This window comes from Bufo gargarizans, chromosome 3, assembly GCF_014858855.1.
Source record: "Bufo gargarizans isolate SCDJY-AF-19 chromosome 3, ASM1485885v1, whole genome shotgun sequence".
Classification (NCBI taxonomy): Eukaryota; Metazoa; Chordata; class Amphibia; order Anura; family Bufonidae; genus Bufo; species Bufo gargarizans.
The window spans coordinates 5,962,927-5,979,230 of record NC_058082.1 but is presented as its reverse complement, the minus strand read 5'-3'; the positions used below and the strand labels follow the sequence as shown (position 1 = coordinate 5,979,230).

At 46.7% G+C, this 16,304-nt stretch overlaps 1 protein-coding gene across 1 annotated transcript in view; it reads right to left on the bottom strand.

Moving 5' to 3' along the window:
- Nucleotides 1–6,691, bottom strand: part of LOC122932886 (ribonuclease inhibitor-like) — a 140,057-nt gene extending 133,366 nt beyond the window's left edge. Inside the window, exon 1 of the mRNA XM_044287545.1 lies at nt 6,638–6,691. The gene's annotated coding sequence lies outside the window, so the exon portion shown is untranslated. The remainder of the gene's footprint in view (nt 1–6,637) is intronic.
- Between the last annotated feature and the right edge of the window lie 9,613 nt (nt 6,692–16,304).

Here is a 16,304-nt window from a genome sequence, read left to right as displayed (position 1 = left end):
AGGCTTCAAGAAAATGGAGGGTCTTAAAGAAACAGACACTACTGAGTGCCAAGCATGTAATATACATTGCAAAGGCAGCACACTCCCCACCTGGCGTACCATTGGTTATGCCACTAACCTTTGCACAGAAGTAAAACTACTTCAGAAATTGGCCTAGCATACACCTTGGGAATGCCCTGTCTAACAATTCTAACTTCAACTTTTCTAACTCTAGCATCACCACTAGGATCAGTCCCCACAATGAGTCCAATAGGCCATTCGTTCCTGTAGCCTGAGTGTCTTTTAATAAGACAATGTCTCCAACTTGTAAGTTGGGTTTGTCATCTTGCCACTTCTTGCGTGGCTGGAGTGTCACTAGGTATTCCTGTCTCCACCTCTTCCAGAAAATGTCCGCAAGGCTTTGAACTTGTCTCCATTGCTTAGTATACAAGTCCTTGAGGTCAAAGTCTCCAGTGGGAGCTGTCACTGGTTCCATCTTCTGGGTCAGCAGCATTGCGGGTGTCAAGACTGATGGCATCTCTGGATCTGTAGACACTGGAACCAAAGGTCTCGCGTTCATAATGGCCACGACTTCAGCCATTAGTGTAGTCAAAGCTTCATGAGTGAGGCGAGTAGACCCAACCTTCAGGAGCATGGCATCCAGAATACGACGAGCTACTCCAATCATCCTCTCCCATGCTCCTCCCATATGCGATGCGTGTGGAGGATTAAAAGTCTTGAAGATAGGAACCTGTTTCAGAGTCTGTAGAGATGATTTTCAACTCCTTGCAGGCCCCAATAAAGTTTGTGCCACGGTCTGAACGAATCAATTTCGCTGGTCCTCTGATAGAGAAGAATCTTCTCAAGGCATTGATGAAACTTGAAGTGGATAAAGATTCAATCACTTCAATATGAACTGCTCTAGTACTCAGGCAAGAGAACAGAACAGCCCAATGTTTACTTTCGGCACTGCCTCCTCTAGTCTTGCGAGAAGAGATGTTCCATGGTCCAAAAACGTCTAGACCTACGTGAGTGAACGGAGGATCTGAAGCAAGTCTGTCTGCAGGTAAGTTTGACATCTTCTGAACCTCAAGTTTCCCTCTAATCTTCTTACAGGTAACACATTGGCTGATCACGCTGGAGACTAGTCTCTTACCTCCTATGATCCACAATCCTGCTGACCGCACTGCTCCTTCAGTGAAGTGTCGTCCTTGATGTGCAACTTGCTCGTGATAGTGTCTTACCAGAAGAAGAGCGATGTGATGATTCTTAGGTATGATGAAGGGATGTCTCTCTTGGATAGTCATATCCGCTGCCGACAAACGACCTCCAATTCTTAGTACTCCGTCTTCGTCGAGGATAGGGTTCAACTTCTTGAGCGAACTGTGTCGAGAAATCTCTTCCTTTTTCAGAAGGCTTTGAATTTCTTCTTTAAAGACTTCCTGCTGGACGCATTTGATGATCGCGACCTTGGCTTGTTCAAGATGGTCGTTGCTACGCTGATCAGTATTAGTAGCTCTGAAGGAGTATCTGGCTAGACAGATAAGTTTTCCGATTGCACGAGTCAGCGACTTCCATCTGGAAAACCTTTCAAATCTATGGGCGCCCAGACTGTCTCTGGTAACTTAAGTCTTGCAAACTGCAACTTGAGGTCTTACCTCTTTGTCTTGATCTGGTTCTATGAGCTGAAAGGTCTCTACCTGAGTAGTCTCTTTGATTTCTGGCTTACCAAGAAACGATGGACCTACGAACCAGTTAGTTTGCTTGAGTACAGCGGCTGACACCAATCTTGTCCCATGATCCGCTGGGTTCTTGTCCGTGCTGATGTGATGCCACTGATCTGGACTTGTAGACTTTCTGATACGTGTCACTCTGTTGGTCACGTATGTGTAAAATCTTTTTGAAGCGTTGTGAATATATCCTAACACAATCTTGCTGTCCGTATAAAAGTTCACTGCATGGATCTCAATGTCCAGTTCAGTCGTAATCATGTCTGCCATCTCTACCGCTAAGACAGCAGCACAAAGTTCTAGACGTGGGACAGTGTGAGCAGGTCTGGGAGCTAGTTTAGATTTTCCCATGATGAACCCAACATGGCTTTGTCCCTCAGTGTCTATTACCCTGAGGTAAGTTACAGCTGCAATAGCCATAGTGGAAGCGTCAGAGAATACGCATAATTCTCTCCTCTTTGTAGCAGACAAGGAAACAAATACGTACGGTCTTGAAATGTAGAGTTGTTCAAGCTCTAACAATGAGTCTTTCCACAACTTCCACTGCATTTGCTTCTCGTCAGGAAGAAGTACATCCCAGTCAATTTGTTCCTGCTCAGTAGTGATCTGTCTCAAAAAAGCTTTGCCTTGCATGATGATGGGTGCTACGAATCCCAGGGGGTCATAAAGACTGTTGACTGTAGATAGGACACCTCTTTTTGTGAATGGTTTCTCTTCTCTGGAGACCCTGAAGGTGAAACTGTCAGTCTTTAAGTCCCAACTAAGCCCAAGACTTCTTTGCAAGGGTGGTGATTCTGTTCCTAGATCTAAGTCTTTGAGGTCTTTAGCACGGTCTTCCATTGGAAATGCTTCCATGACTCTGTAGCTGTTGGAAGCTACCTTGTTCAATCTTATGTTGGATTCTGCCAACATTTCTTTTGTACTTTTCAGGACGTTAATAGCTTCTTCGTTGCTGGAGAAAGAAGCAAGTCCATCGTCCACGTAGAAGTTCTTCATGACAAACTGTTTGGCTTCTTGACCATGTCTTTCACCTTGCTGTGCTGCTCGTTTCAGGTTGTAGATAGCTACAGCTGGGGAAGGGCTGTTTCCAAACACATGTACCTTCATCCTGTACTCTATGATGTCTTTGTTAAAGTCATTGTCTGCATACCACAGGAACCTTAAGTAGTCTCTGTGATCTTCTCGAACGAAGAAACAGTAGAACATCTGTTGTACATCTGCTGTTACTGCTACAAGTTCTTTTCTGAACCTGATGAGTACTCCAAGGAGTGTGTTGTTCAGGTCAGGTCCGCTGAGAAGGACGTCATTTAGTGAGATGCCTTCGTGCTTCGCACTAGAGTCAAATACTACACGTATCTGACCTGGTTTTTGAGGATGATACACTCCAAATATTGGTAAGTACCAGTGTTCTTGGTTTTCTTGTAGTGGTGGTGCCCTTTCTGCATGCTCGTTGTCAAAAATCTTTTGCATGAAGGCTTGGAAGTGTTTCTTCATATTTGGCTTTCTTTGTAGAGTGCGCTGCAACAAACTGAAGCGTTTCTCTGCTTGTACCTTGTTGACAGGAAGGCGATGGCGTGGTGACCGGAAGGGTAGAGGGGCTACCCAGCTGCCTGACTTGTCTCTGTAGACTTCTCTGTCCATGATCTCAAGGAAGAGGGTATCTTCTACCGAGGGTGCTGGCTTGTCGTCGTCTCGTGTTCTTTCAAACACCTTACAACCCAGTTCATCTGTATTTTCAGTTGAGGCTAAGTCTTCCATGCACCTCTGGATACTCCGATGATGTGTTAGGTCATCTAATCTCTCTTTAATGTGTAGACTGTTGGTACATGGGCAAAGACAAGATGTACGACCATTCTGCAATAGATGTGTTCTGTAGACATTTACCTTTGATGGTTTGTGCAGTCCGTCTAGACATACTTCTCCAACGATGACCCATCCGAGATCAAGGCGTTGTGCAAATGGTGCATTGTGTGACCCATTGTACTGTTCTCTGACTTTGTACAATCTGAGAATATCTCTCCCAAGTAGAAGGGTGATTGCAGCATCTGGATCTAGTGCTGGTATTTGGTCTGCTATTCGCACCAGATGAGGGTGATGACGAGCAACTTCAGGTGTGGGTATCTCTGACCTGTCGTCTGGTATCTCATCGCATTCTATGAGGGTAGGTAGAGTCACCTTTGTCTTTCCATCTAATGACTCGATGATGTAGTTATTTGCTCTTCTCCCTATTGTCTCTATAACTCCAGAACAAGTCTTCAAGGTGTATGGAGTTGGACTTCCTTTGTCACCGAAGAGGTCAAAGAATTCTGTTTTTGCCAGAGATCTGTTACTCTGTTCATCCATGACTGTGTACATCTTGATTGCTTTTTCTCTAAAACCTGCTGGATACACCTTGACTAAGCATATCTTGTAGCACGATCTTGAGCGTCCCTGCTCTGTACAGATCTCAGTGCACTTTGAGGTTACTGCTGGCGTTATACTCTCTCCTTGCTCCCCACCATGATCTTCTTGAGTTGCTTGAACTTCTTGTTTCCATGGTGATGGTCCCGGGTGCAGTGCTGACAAGTGTTTGTCACTGTTACACTCTGCGCATTGTATTGTTTTTGTACAGTCTTTTGCAAGATGCTGAATTGAAGCGCAGCATCTGAAACAAATGCGATTGTCTTTAAGATAAGCTTTGCGCTCTTCTAACGTCTTACTTCTGAAACTGCGACATTTTCTTAGTGGATGAGGCTTATTGTGGATAGGACATATTTTGTCTGACTCCTCAACTTTCTTCCTTGTGTTATCTTCCTGATTAGCTGCAGATTCAGGCGGAACTTCTGTCTTCCTTACAGAAACTGTTGCTCTACGTTCTTTGTAAAGCCCTGGAGGTTTCTGCTCTACCTTTGGGAAGCTTGCCGTTCTCTTGTTCAGGAAAGCAAAGCTTGGGTCATTGCGTATTTCAGCTTGGTCTTCTATGAATTCAGCGAAGAAGGCGAACGGTGGAAATGCAACTCGATGATCTTTCTTGTATCTTGAAGCTTGAGCTACCCACCTTTCTTGCAAGTTGTAAGGAAGTTTCTCGATTATGGGCTCAACTCCACGTGCTGTATCCAGATATGAGAGACCTGGCAGATATCCACTAGACTTAGCGGCTTCTATTTCTAAGAGTAGGTCTCCCAAACCTCTCAGCTTTTGGTAATCCTTATTTGTTATTCTTGGATAGTTTTCTATCCTTTTCAGAAGAGCATCCTCGATCACTTCAGGTGATCCATAGCATTGTTCTAGTCTCTGCCACACCATTGCAAGTCCTGCTGCTGCGTCATGAACGTGTACTGATCTGATCCTTTGGGCTTGCTCAGTGGACTCTGGTCCTAGCCATCTGACAAGCTGGTCAAGCTTTTCTTTCTCTGTCAGGTTTAAGTCTTGGGTACCGCTCAGGAAAGATGACTTCCAGGCCCAGTAATTTTCTGGATGATCATCGAATTTCATGAGACCAGCGCCCACTATCTCACGGTGCATCAGGAATTTTGCCACTTCTATAGCACTTGTTGCGTCTGGCGAATACTTCTCGGGTGTAAACTCAGGGTATGGTTGCGGCTGGTAAGGCTGATGAGGCGCTTGACTGAATCCACTTTGTTTAGGTGGTTGTTCTCGTCTGTTGTAAGTCTTTCTGCTATAATCCAGACTTGTATTTGCTTGAGGAGGGAGTACGCGAGCATCCGTTTGCACTCTTGGAGGGTTGGCAGATTGGTCTCTAAGCATGCGACCACTTGACTTCCCACACTGAGATTCTGATTTAGTCTTGCAATGTTGCGTAGTATCAAAGTTGCTTATTGCTGGTGGAGTCAATGAAGACCTAGGTGCGTCATTGGACTGCTGGTCAGTGTACATGGTTGCTTGTGACTGTACGTACTCACGGGTGCGTTGGATTGCGCTGTGGGATGACATCTGGTTTTCTATGCCATCAAACTGAGCTTCAGCAGCCCTTGTGAAAACTTCTGCCTCGGCTAAGGCTGCTGCTGTGTTTTTCTGCTGTTTGAGTAAGTGTAAAGATGCTTCCACTTCTGCTTTCTTTTTAAGTGCTTCAGATTCACTTTTTGCTTGCTCTCTCATCAATTCAGCTTCCTGCTCCGCATAAGAAGCCATGGCGCAAGCTGCCTCTGCTTTTGCTCGTGCCCTAGTCGCTTTATCGCTAGCCGATGACAGACTGGTGATGCTTGAATGTCTAGTACGCCTAGATCTTGCAGAATCGGCGCTAGCTGAAGTCAGATTTGTTTGACTGGATGCTCTAGACAGTGTTGTGTATCTAGACTTGATTCTTGGCAAGCTGTGTGTGTCATCTTCCTTATAGGAGCATTGAGGGTTAACTGTCAGAGTGTTGTTCCCTGTGTTCTGCATCTTGATTTAGCTGGCAGCGTGGACTGGACACAGGCAGTATCAGTGTTGTAGTGAGTGAGAGAAATTAGTTTCACTTTTGTTTCACTCCACGTGGCTGAAAGGAGTTATTAGTCCTTTTACTGCGGAGGACGATTTAAAGCTGTTTAACTGCTTCTGACAACGTTTTAAAGCCTTTTTACTGTAATGTCTCGGCTGCGTGTTGCTTTAGGTACACAGCTTAACATCAAGTATAAACCGAATCCCAATGAAAGATGCGCTGGTTTGCTGAACTGATGCAACCTTTACTGAGATATAATGAACAGGAATGTGTACAATAGTGTTCATTTAATATGATATGGGATAATATGTGTGGTAAAACTGTGGAACAAACATAAAAAGAAAAATATAAGCATGGCTAATTCAAGCAACATACATTATACATAGCTAATACAAAAGATAGGGCCTAACTAACATGTGCTTGCTTACTACACTGAAACACACATTATCTATCTGCAATGTCTAACATCCCTCTACACAAGCTGAACTAGCAAAACCCCTTTACTCACAGTCTTTGGTGTTCGTCAGGTTTGCAATCTGTAATAGCTTTAAGATGTCCTGTGGATCTGGTCACTACAATAGCCAGAGCTGGACTGAACAGGATATGTCCCAGCAAGCCCTAGAGAGTACAGAGAAGACCCGCCTCTAGGCTTCAAGAAAATGGAGGGTCTTAAAGAAACAGACACTACTGAGTGCCAAGCATGTAATATACATTGCAAAGGCAGCACAACAACACTTGGCTTTGAAGCAAACAGGAGGACAGAGTCAGCGTGCACACACACTCCAGGAAGTAGTATAAGCCGCCCAGAAAAGCCTTCTGGGGAAGAATTTAAAGGGAAGCAATTAGTCCAACACATGACAGCTGAGAGAGGCTAACGAGAGGAGGAGCTGAATACCACAACACAGAAACTCAAGGAGGAGGTTCTGAAAGGCCTCTGTCAGAGCTTCTCAGCTGTCTGGTTGTGACAGTACCCCTCCCTCTACGAGTGGACTCCGGACACTCAGAACCCACCTTCTCAGGATGGGACCTATGGAAAGCCCTGATGAGACGAGAGGCCTTAATGTCCGTCACTGGGACCCACATCCTCTCCTCAGGACCATAACCCTCCCACTGAACAAGGTACTGAAGAGAACCGCGGACAAGACGAGAATCCACAATCCTAGAGACCTGAAATTCAAGATTCCCATCAACCATAATCGGAGGAGGAGGCAAAGGCGAGGGTACAATGGGTTGAACATAAGGTTTCAATAAGGACTTATGAAAAACATTATGGATCTTCCAAGTCTGAGGAAGATCAAGACGGTATGCAACAGGATTGATGACAGACAGGATTTTGTAAGGCCCAATAAACCTAGGACCCAACTTCCAGGAGGGAACCTTCAATTTGATATTCTTGGTAGACAACCACACCAGATCACCAACATTCAGGTCCGGACCAAGCACACGTCTCTTATCAGCCACACGCTTATATCTCTCACTCATGCTCTTTAGATTATCTTGAATCTTTTGCCAAATAGATGACAAAGACTAGGAGAATCTGTCCTCATCAGGTAAACCAGAAGACCCCTCTCCCGAGAAAGTCCCAAACTGTGGATGAAACCCATATGCACCAAAAAATGGTGACTTATCAGAGGACTCCTGACGACGGTTATTTAAAGCAAACTTAGCAAGGGACAAAAAAGAACACCAATCCTCTTGATTCTCCGCCACAAAACAACGCAGATATGTCTCCAGATTCTGATTGACGCGCTCTGTCTGGCCATTCGACTGCGGGTGGAAAGCAGAAGAGAATGACAACCGAACCCCCAAGCGAGAACAGAAAGCCTTCCAGAATCTGGAAACAAACTGCGTGCCCCTATCAGAGACTATGTCTGAAGGAATACCGTGCATTTTGACAATGTGATCAACAAATGCCTGCGCCAGCGTCTTAGCATTGGGCAAACCAGGAAAAGGGATGAAATGCACCATTTTGCTAAAACGGTCCACCACCACCAGAATCACAGTCTTCCCCGAGGAACGAGGCAGGTCTGTTATGAAGTCCATGGACAGATGTGTCCAATGACGGGAAGGAATGGGTAAGGGAAGGAGAGGACCTGATGGCCGTGAATGAGGGACTTTGGCACGAGCGCAAGTCTCGCAGGCTGCCACAAAACCCTCAACCGACTTACGAAGCGCAGGCCACCAGAATCTCCGAGCGATGAGATCCAGTGTGGCTCTTACCCCCGGGTGCCCAGCAAGGACCGTATCGTGGTGTTCTTTAAAAATCTTGTGTCTTAAAGCGAGAGGCACAAACAACCTCCCCGGAGGACAAAGATCAGGAGCCTCTGACTGGGCTGCCTGCACCTCTGCCTCCAATTCAGGAAAAAGAGCAGAGACCACCACACCTTCAGCCAAAATGGGACCCGGGTCTTCAAAATTCCCGCCTCCCGGAAAACAACGTGACAGGGCATCTGCCTTCACATTCTTAACTCCAGGGCGGAACGTGACAACAAAATTAAACCTAGAAAAGAACAAAGACCATCTGGCCTGTCTCGGGTTCAGACGCTTGGCTGACTCCAAGTAGGCCAGATTTTTATGGTCAGTAAATACGGTAATAGGGTGTCTGGCTCCCTCTAGCCAATGGCGCCATTCCTCAAAAGCCAACTTGATGGCCAACAATTCCCTATCTCCCACATCGTAATTTCTCTCTGCGGAGGAGAGTTTTCTTGAGAAAAAGGCACACGGTCGCCAATTGGCAGGAGAGGAACCCTGAGACAAGACCGCCCCCACACCCACCTCAGAAGCATCAACCTCAACTATGAAGGGTAAAGAAGCATCAGGTTGCACCAAGATGGGAGCGGAAGCAAAACTCTCCTTGATATCAGAAAAAGCCTTACGCACCTCTACTGACCAAGAAGAAAAATCTACCCCCTTTCTGGTCATATCAGTGAGTGGTTTAACAATAGAAGAATAATTCAAAATGAACTTCCTGTAATAATTGGCAAAGCCCAAAAAACGCATCAGCGCCTTTTGATTCTCAGGAAGCTCCCACTCAAGCACAGCGCGGACCTTCTCGGGGTCCATGCGAAAACCAGAAGCGGAGAGAAGAAACCCCAGAAATTGAATTTCTGGAACCGCAAACACACATTTTTCCAGTTTCGCATATAATTTATTCTCCCGCAGGATGAGCAAGACCTGACGTAAATGTTCCTTATGAGTTTTGAAATCGGGAGAAAAAATCAAAATGTCATCCAAATACACCAATACAAATTTTCCCATCAAATGATAAAAAATGCTGTTCACGAAATGCTGAAAAACGGCTGGGGCATTCATCAAACCAAAAGGCATAACCAAATTTTCAAAATGGCCCTCAGGGGTATTGAAGGCCGTCTTCCATTCGTCCCCTTCTCTGACCCTGACCAGGTTGTATGCCCCTCTTAAATCTAATTTGGAAAAGACTTTAGCCCCAACAACCTGGTTAAATAGGTCCGGGATCAGAGGAAGCGGATAAGGGTCACGAATTGTGATATTGTTCAGCTCCCTGAAATCCAGACAAGGTCTTAAAGAACCATCTTTTTTCTTAACAAAGAAAAAACCAGCGGCAACAGGTGACTTCGAGGGTCGTATGTGTCCCTTTCTCAGACTCTCAGAGATATAAGCACGCATAGCGATCCTCTCAGGTTGGGAAAGATTGTATAAACGAGATTTAGGCAGCTTGGCGTCTGGGATGAGATTAATAGGGCAATCGTACTCCCTGTGCGGGGGCAAATCCTGAACTCCACTCTCAGAGAAGACATCCGAAAATTCAGAGAGAAAAGATGGTACAGTCTTAGTAGCAACCTCAGAAACAGATGTCATGAGGCAATTCTCTCTGCAAAAGTCACTCCAACCATTTATTTGCCTCGCTTGCCAATCAATGGTGGGGTTATGCTTAGTGAGCCAGGGCAGCCCCAACACCAGAGGGGTGGGTAAACCGCTAAGGACGAAACATGACACATCCTCAACATGAGCATCACTCACAATTAACGGATATTGTGAACTATGCCCTTTAATGATTTTTGAGAAAGTGGAGCGGAATCGATAGCAAAAACAGGAATATCCTTTCCCAAAGTGCGCACCTGGAAACCATGAGTTATCGCAAATTGATTATCAATGAGATTAACCGCTGCTCCACTATCCACAAAAATGTTCTTGCTCTCTAGCGCCACCCTAGCCGGCAGGACAAACGGGAACTACAAGCAAATGGAAAACCTTCAATTTCCGCCTCAACCCTGCCAATAGTAACAGATGGAACATTTTTAAAAGATTTTTTCCTGTTTGTTTCTTTATTACTCCCAGAAAACTGCCTGAATCTCCTAGAGGGACAAATATTTGCCAAATGATTTATACCTCCACAACAAAAACAAACCCTCCCATGCGAGCTGAATCTTCTATTAGTCAGAAGCAATCAACCCCAGCTGCATGGGCTCCTGCTCAGAAGGGGCTGACGGCGACTGAGACCCCTGCGCACAGAACGGGACCGCTGCACTGTCCTGGGACTGAGTATGACAGGAAGGGGACATCTCTCCTCTCTCTCTAAGACGCCTGTCAATACGAACGGCCTGAGACATAGCAGAGTCCAAAGAAATAGGCCTCTCATGAAAGGCAAATGCATCTTTCAATCCCTCTGAAAGACCATGGCAAAATTGACTTCGGAGCGCAGCATCATTCCAACCAGTATCAACTGCCCATCTCCGAAATTCTGAGCAGTATATTTCTGCGGATTGTTTACCCTGGCATAATAGACGTAGTTTAGACTCAGCCAGAGCAATACGATCCGGATCATCATATATCTGACCCAGGGCTAAAAAGAATTCATCCACTGAACGGAGAGGCCGTGCCCCCTCCGGCAGCGAAAAGGCCCAGGACTGAGCGTTACCTCTGAGCAGCGATATAATGATCCCCACCCTCCGTTCCTCATCACCAGAGGAGTGGGGAAGAAGGCGAAAATGGAGTTTGCAAGCCTCTCTAAAACGCACAAAATTCTCACTACCCCCGGAGAACGTATCCGGGAGCGAGATCTTAGGCTCAGAACAAACTCCATGAACGCAAGCTGAACCGGTCACTTGAAGCTGAGAAAAAGTCTTACGGAGATCAGCTACCTCCAATGAAAGACCCTGGAAGCGTTCAGCCAAAAGTGAAACCGGATCCATGCTTGAGACGGTTATGGCGGCTTATAATGTCACGGACGGTGTACAGGAAACAAGGCAAAGCAACATGTATAAACGACTCGCTGGATCCAAAAACTAAGGAACCAAGGGAGACCCCTGCAGAAGACCTGGCACTTTCCCTGGCTGCTCAGCCTATGCAAAGATCCGAATGGTGGAGGTTTGCATATCCACGAACCTTGACTATAAAGCCCTGAGCACCCTACAATAGTGAGGGGACACGACCACCGGCTCCCTACACAAGATACGGAGGGAGTCAGGGTCACCTGGGATCCAGCAAACAGAAAATAACAGATAAAGGTACAACACTTAGCTTTGAAGCAAACAGGAGGACAGAGTCAGCGTGCACACACACTCCAGGAAGTAGTATAAGCCGCCCAGAAAAGCCTTCTGGGGAAGAATTTAAAGGGAAGCAATTAGTCCAACACATGACAGCTGAGAGAGGCTAACGAGAGGAGGAGCTGAATACCACAACACAGAAACTCAAGGAGGAGGTTCTGAAAGGCCTCTGTCAGAGCTTCTCAGCTGTCTGGTTGTGACAATTAGGCTACTTTCACAACTGCGTTAGAGATTCTGGCAGGCTGTTCCAGCTGAGATTTCACTGGATCCGGCACTGCAGACTGAATGCCCGCCGCCCCCATCAACTACAATGGGGTACGGCAGAGATCCGCCCACAATCGGGGGGGGGGGGGCACTCTTTTTTATGTTCGCCCTATTGGGAAATTTTCCTAGAAATTGCCCTGTCTGTGACTTTGGATGTGATGGTCTTAATTTTCTTGTAGAGCTTTATTAAGAAAGGTGTGTAAAACGCCGGTCTTAATAAATTGGCGCCTAAGTGCTCACCCAGCGCCGCTGCCTCTTTAAGCACCTGATGGGCAGGGTGTCGGGGGCCCCCACCAGTCAGATATTGTTCCTGAGGACAGGTCAGCAATATCAAAGTCCCAGAGAAGACATTTACAATGCAGATACTTTTCAGCAGTTCTCTCCTATGACCGGGACCACATCACTGAAAATCAGACTTACCGTATTTGACAATTTATAATACGCCCTTTTAGTAAGAAAAAATCTTGGCATCAATAGGAGGAGCCACAGCAGGAAGACTGTACAGCCGACACTGTATAGATGCTAAGTATGTATATGTAGCAGAGCTGTATGTGTAACAGAACTGTATATGTGTAGTAGAGCTGTATGTGAGTAACAGAGCTGTATGTGTGTAGTAAAGCTGTATATGTGTAGTAAAGCTGTATATGTGTAGTAGAGCTGTATGTGTGTAACAGAGCTGTATGTGTGTAGTAAAGCTGTATATGTGTAGTAGAGCTGTATGTGTGTAACAGAGCTGTATGGATGTATGGCAGTGCTGAGGGTGTATAGCAGATCTGTATATGTGTATGTCAGTGCAGTCTGTGTATAACAGTGCTGTGTGTAGAGCACATGTGTATGGCAGCGCTAAGTTAACCCCTTAGTGACCACTGATACGTGTTTTTATGGCAGTCACTAAGGGGTCTCAGGCTGGGCCGCCGCTTTTTTACGACAGCCCAGTCTAAGCGCTGCACAGGTCCCCCGTGCAGCGGGGAGCGGAGACTTGGCTCTCACACGAGAGCCGTGGCCCTGCTCTAACAGCCCGGACCGGCAGGGGTGCTGTTTAACAATTTACATGCCACAGGCAACGGCACCCGCCGCATGTAAAACGGTGGTAGAGGGAGCGCACTCCCTCTGTCTCCCATCGGCACCCCCCGCAAATGCGATTGCGCGATGCCGATGTGTGTGAAGGCAGGCTGGGGTCTATGAAGGCCCAAGACCAGCCTTCAGTAATTTCCAGCAGACTGCGCCTCTCTGGCGCAGCCTGCTGGTCAATGTCAAAATAGCATTGCTATTAAAATGCAATGAATTATAGGGATAATGCATTGCATTTTAAAAGCAATCAAAATACTGTCTGTTATAGTAAGTGGTAAAAAAACAACAACATTTATTAAATAAAAAAATTCCATTAAAAAAATACGCTTTTCAATGAAAAAAATTGCAAAAAGAAATCTCCCCCGTATATTCTGATGAGGTCAGTCCGGGAACACTTACCTGTGTGTTATCCAGGGAGGGGGTCACTGCTCCCATTATGTGTTATACAGCGGGGGCAGGTATTACTGATAGCGCTGCTCTTCTCAGACATGACAGTGCTCCAGATGGCACCAAAATGTTCTCCAGTGCGACTTAGGATCGTAAATGGCGACAAGACTTTATTGCTGCCATTTGTGACTAGACCTGTCACCGTGCTTCGTCTTTAAGAAAACAATGCCATCACCTAGCCAGGGTTGCCAACTGTCCGTAAATTTACAGACAATCCACAAAACCCCTGGTGTTTTCTTCGGCCACCTGTAGCATCCAGCAGAAAAAAAAAACAGCCAGTAAAACCTGTGCCTCGAACTCTGAAGTCTGCACTGTGCATGCGTGCACAGTGCAGTGAGATTTGGGTCAATGCTGCGCTGGAGGAAAGTGGAGCAGTGACGGAGGTCAGGAGGAGGAGTCCCACCAGCCACCAATGACAGCGCGGCCAGCTCTCAAAGTTTCCTGCCTGCCGTGTTCCTGCGCCGCTCTGTCAGAGAGACTCGAGTGGAGCTTGCGCTGTGTCCTGAAACACTCTGCTAGACACTAATTGTGTTTCATCAAAAAGTGCTCGTGCCTCAGTTCCCACAAAGGTGCACAGCGAGGGGGAGGTGACAACAAACCTCATACCTCCCAACTTTTGAAAAGAAGGAAGAGGGACACTGTGTAGCCACGCTTCTAACTCCGCCCAAAACATAACTAAACACATAATCCCATCGAATCCCCTAAATGCCCCCACATAGTAATTATTCCCCCACCCCACAGTATTCATGAGAGCATTGTGCCTCCTTCACAGATTATGCCCAGATATGTGCCCCCCTTACAGTAATATGCCCAGCTGTGCCCCCCTCAGAATTATGCCCAGGACTGTGCCCCCCTTACAGTAATGTTCCCCCTCAGAATTATGCCCAGGACTGTGCCCCTCACAGTAATATGCCCAGCCATGTCCCCTCATAGTAATATGCCCAGCTGTGTCCCCTCACAGTAATATGCCCAGCTGTGCCCCCTCATAGTAATATGCCCAGCCATGTCCCCTCATAGTAATATGCCCAGCTGTGCCCCCTCACAGTAATATGCCCAGCGGTGTCCCCTCACAGTAATATGCCCAGCTGTGTCCCCTCACAGTAATATGCCCAGCTGTGGCCCCTCATAGTAATATGCCCAGCTGTGTCCCCTCACAGTAATATGCCAGCTGTGTCCCCTCATAGTAATATGCCCAGCTGTGTCCCCTCACAGTAATATGCCCAGCTGTGTCCCCTCATAGTAATATGCCCAGCTGTGTCCCCTCATAGTAATATGCCCAGCTGTGCCCCCTCATAGTAATATGCCCAGCTGTGCCCCCTCATAGTAATATGCCCAGCCGTGTCCCCTCATAGTAATATGCCCAGCTGTGGCCCCTCACAGTAATATGCACAGCTGTGCCCCCTCACAGTAATATGCCCAGCTGTGCCCCCTCATAGTAATATGCTCAGCTGTGCCCCCTCATAGTAATATGCCCAGCCGTGTCCCCTCACAGTAATATGCCCAGCTGTGGCCCCTCACAGTAATATGCCCAGCTGTGCCCCCTCATAGTAATATGCCCAGCTGTGGCCCCTCACAGTAATATGCCCAGCTGTGCCCCCTCACAGTAATATGCCCAGCTGTGGCCCCTCATAGTAATATGCCCAGCTGTGTCCCCTCACAGTAATATGCCCAGCTGTGTCCCCTCACAGTAATATGCCCAGCTGTGCCCCCTCACAGTAATATGCCCAGCTGTGGCCCCTCATAGTAATATGCCCAGCTGTGTCCCCTCACAGTAATATGCCCAGCTGTGTCCCCTCACAGTAATATGCCCAGCTGTGCCCCCTCATAGTAATATGCCCAGCTGTGTCCCCTCACAGTAATATGCCCAGCTGTGCCCCCTCACAGTAATATGCCCAGCTGTGTCCCCTCATAATAATATGCCCAGCCGTGTCCCCTCACAGTAATATGCCCAGCTGTGGCCCCTCACAGTAATATGCCCAGCTGTGCCCCCTCATAGTAATATGCCCAGCTGTGGCCCCTTATAGTAATATGCCCAGCTGTGGCCCCTCATAGTAATATGCCCAGCTGTGGCCCCTCATAGTAATATGCCCAGCTGTGGCCCCTCACAGTAATATGCCCAGCTGTGGCCCCTCATAGTAATATGCCCAGCTGTGGCCCCTCATAGTAATTTTGTCACGGACGTTTCCGTGACAGGATATTGGTGAGACTGGCAACACGTGGTTTGATCTGACAGGTTATCCTGGTTTCCGTCTGTGTTGTTTCTGGTACTGGCCGCACCTCTTGCCTCAGGTGTTGCTCATGTGGTCATTTATAACATAACTTCGCTTATTGAATGTAAAAAATGAGCCCCCACACAGCTCCATAAAATAACTAAGTTTCCCACTTCAATGTATGAAACCGTAAATGGTTCCATTAGAAAGTACAATTTGTTCCGCAAAAAAAATGCCCTCATACGGCTACGGGAATGGAAAAATAAAAAAGTTATGGCTTTGGGAAGATGGATTGAAAAACAAAAATGGAAAATGTCCTGGTGATTAAGGGGTTAAGGAGGTGGAGTCCATAGAACAGAGTCCATGGACAGGGGATGAGTCTCCAAGGCTTAAAGAGAAAGCCAACGAGGGGCATCTCTGATGGAGTGAAGGAGGCTAACGGAGCTATCTAAGCTGCTTGGTGGGATTTCTGATCATTCGGTACCTGAGACCTCCTCCGAGTTCATGTCTATATAAAGTGGACTAGAATTATCCCAAACAAATCCAAGAGACGACAGTTGTGTGATTTTCAGGAAATATGTTGGAACTGCGATCGGCAGAGCTCTAAAATAATATAATAATTTGGGCAAGAAAGACATTTTTAGAGAGTTAACTCTCC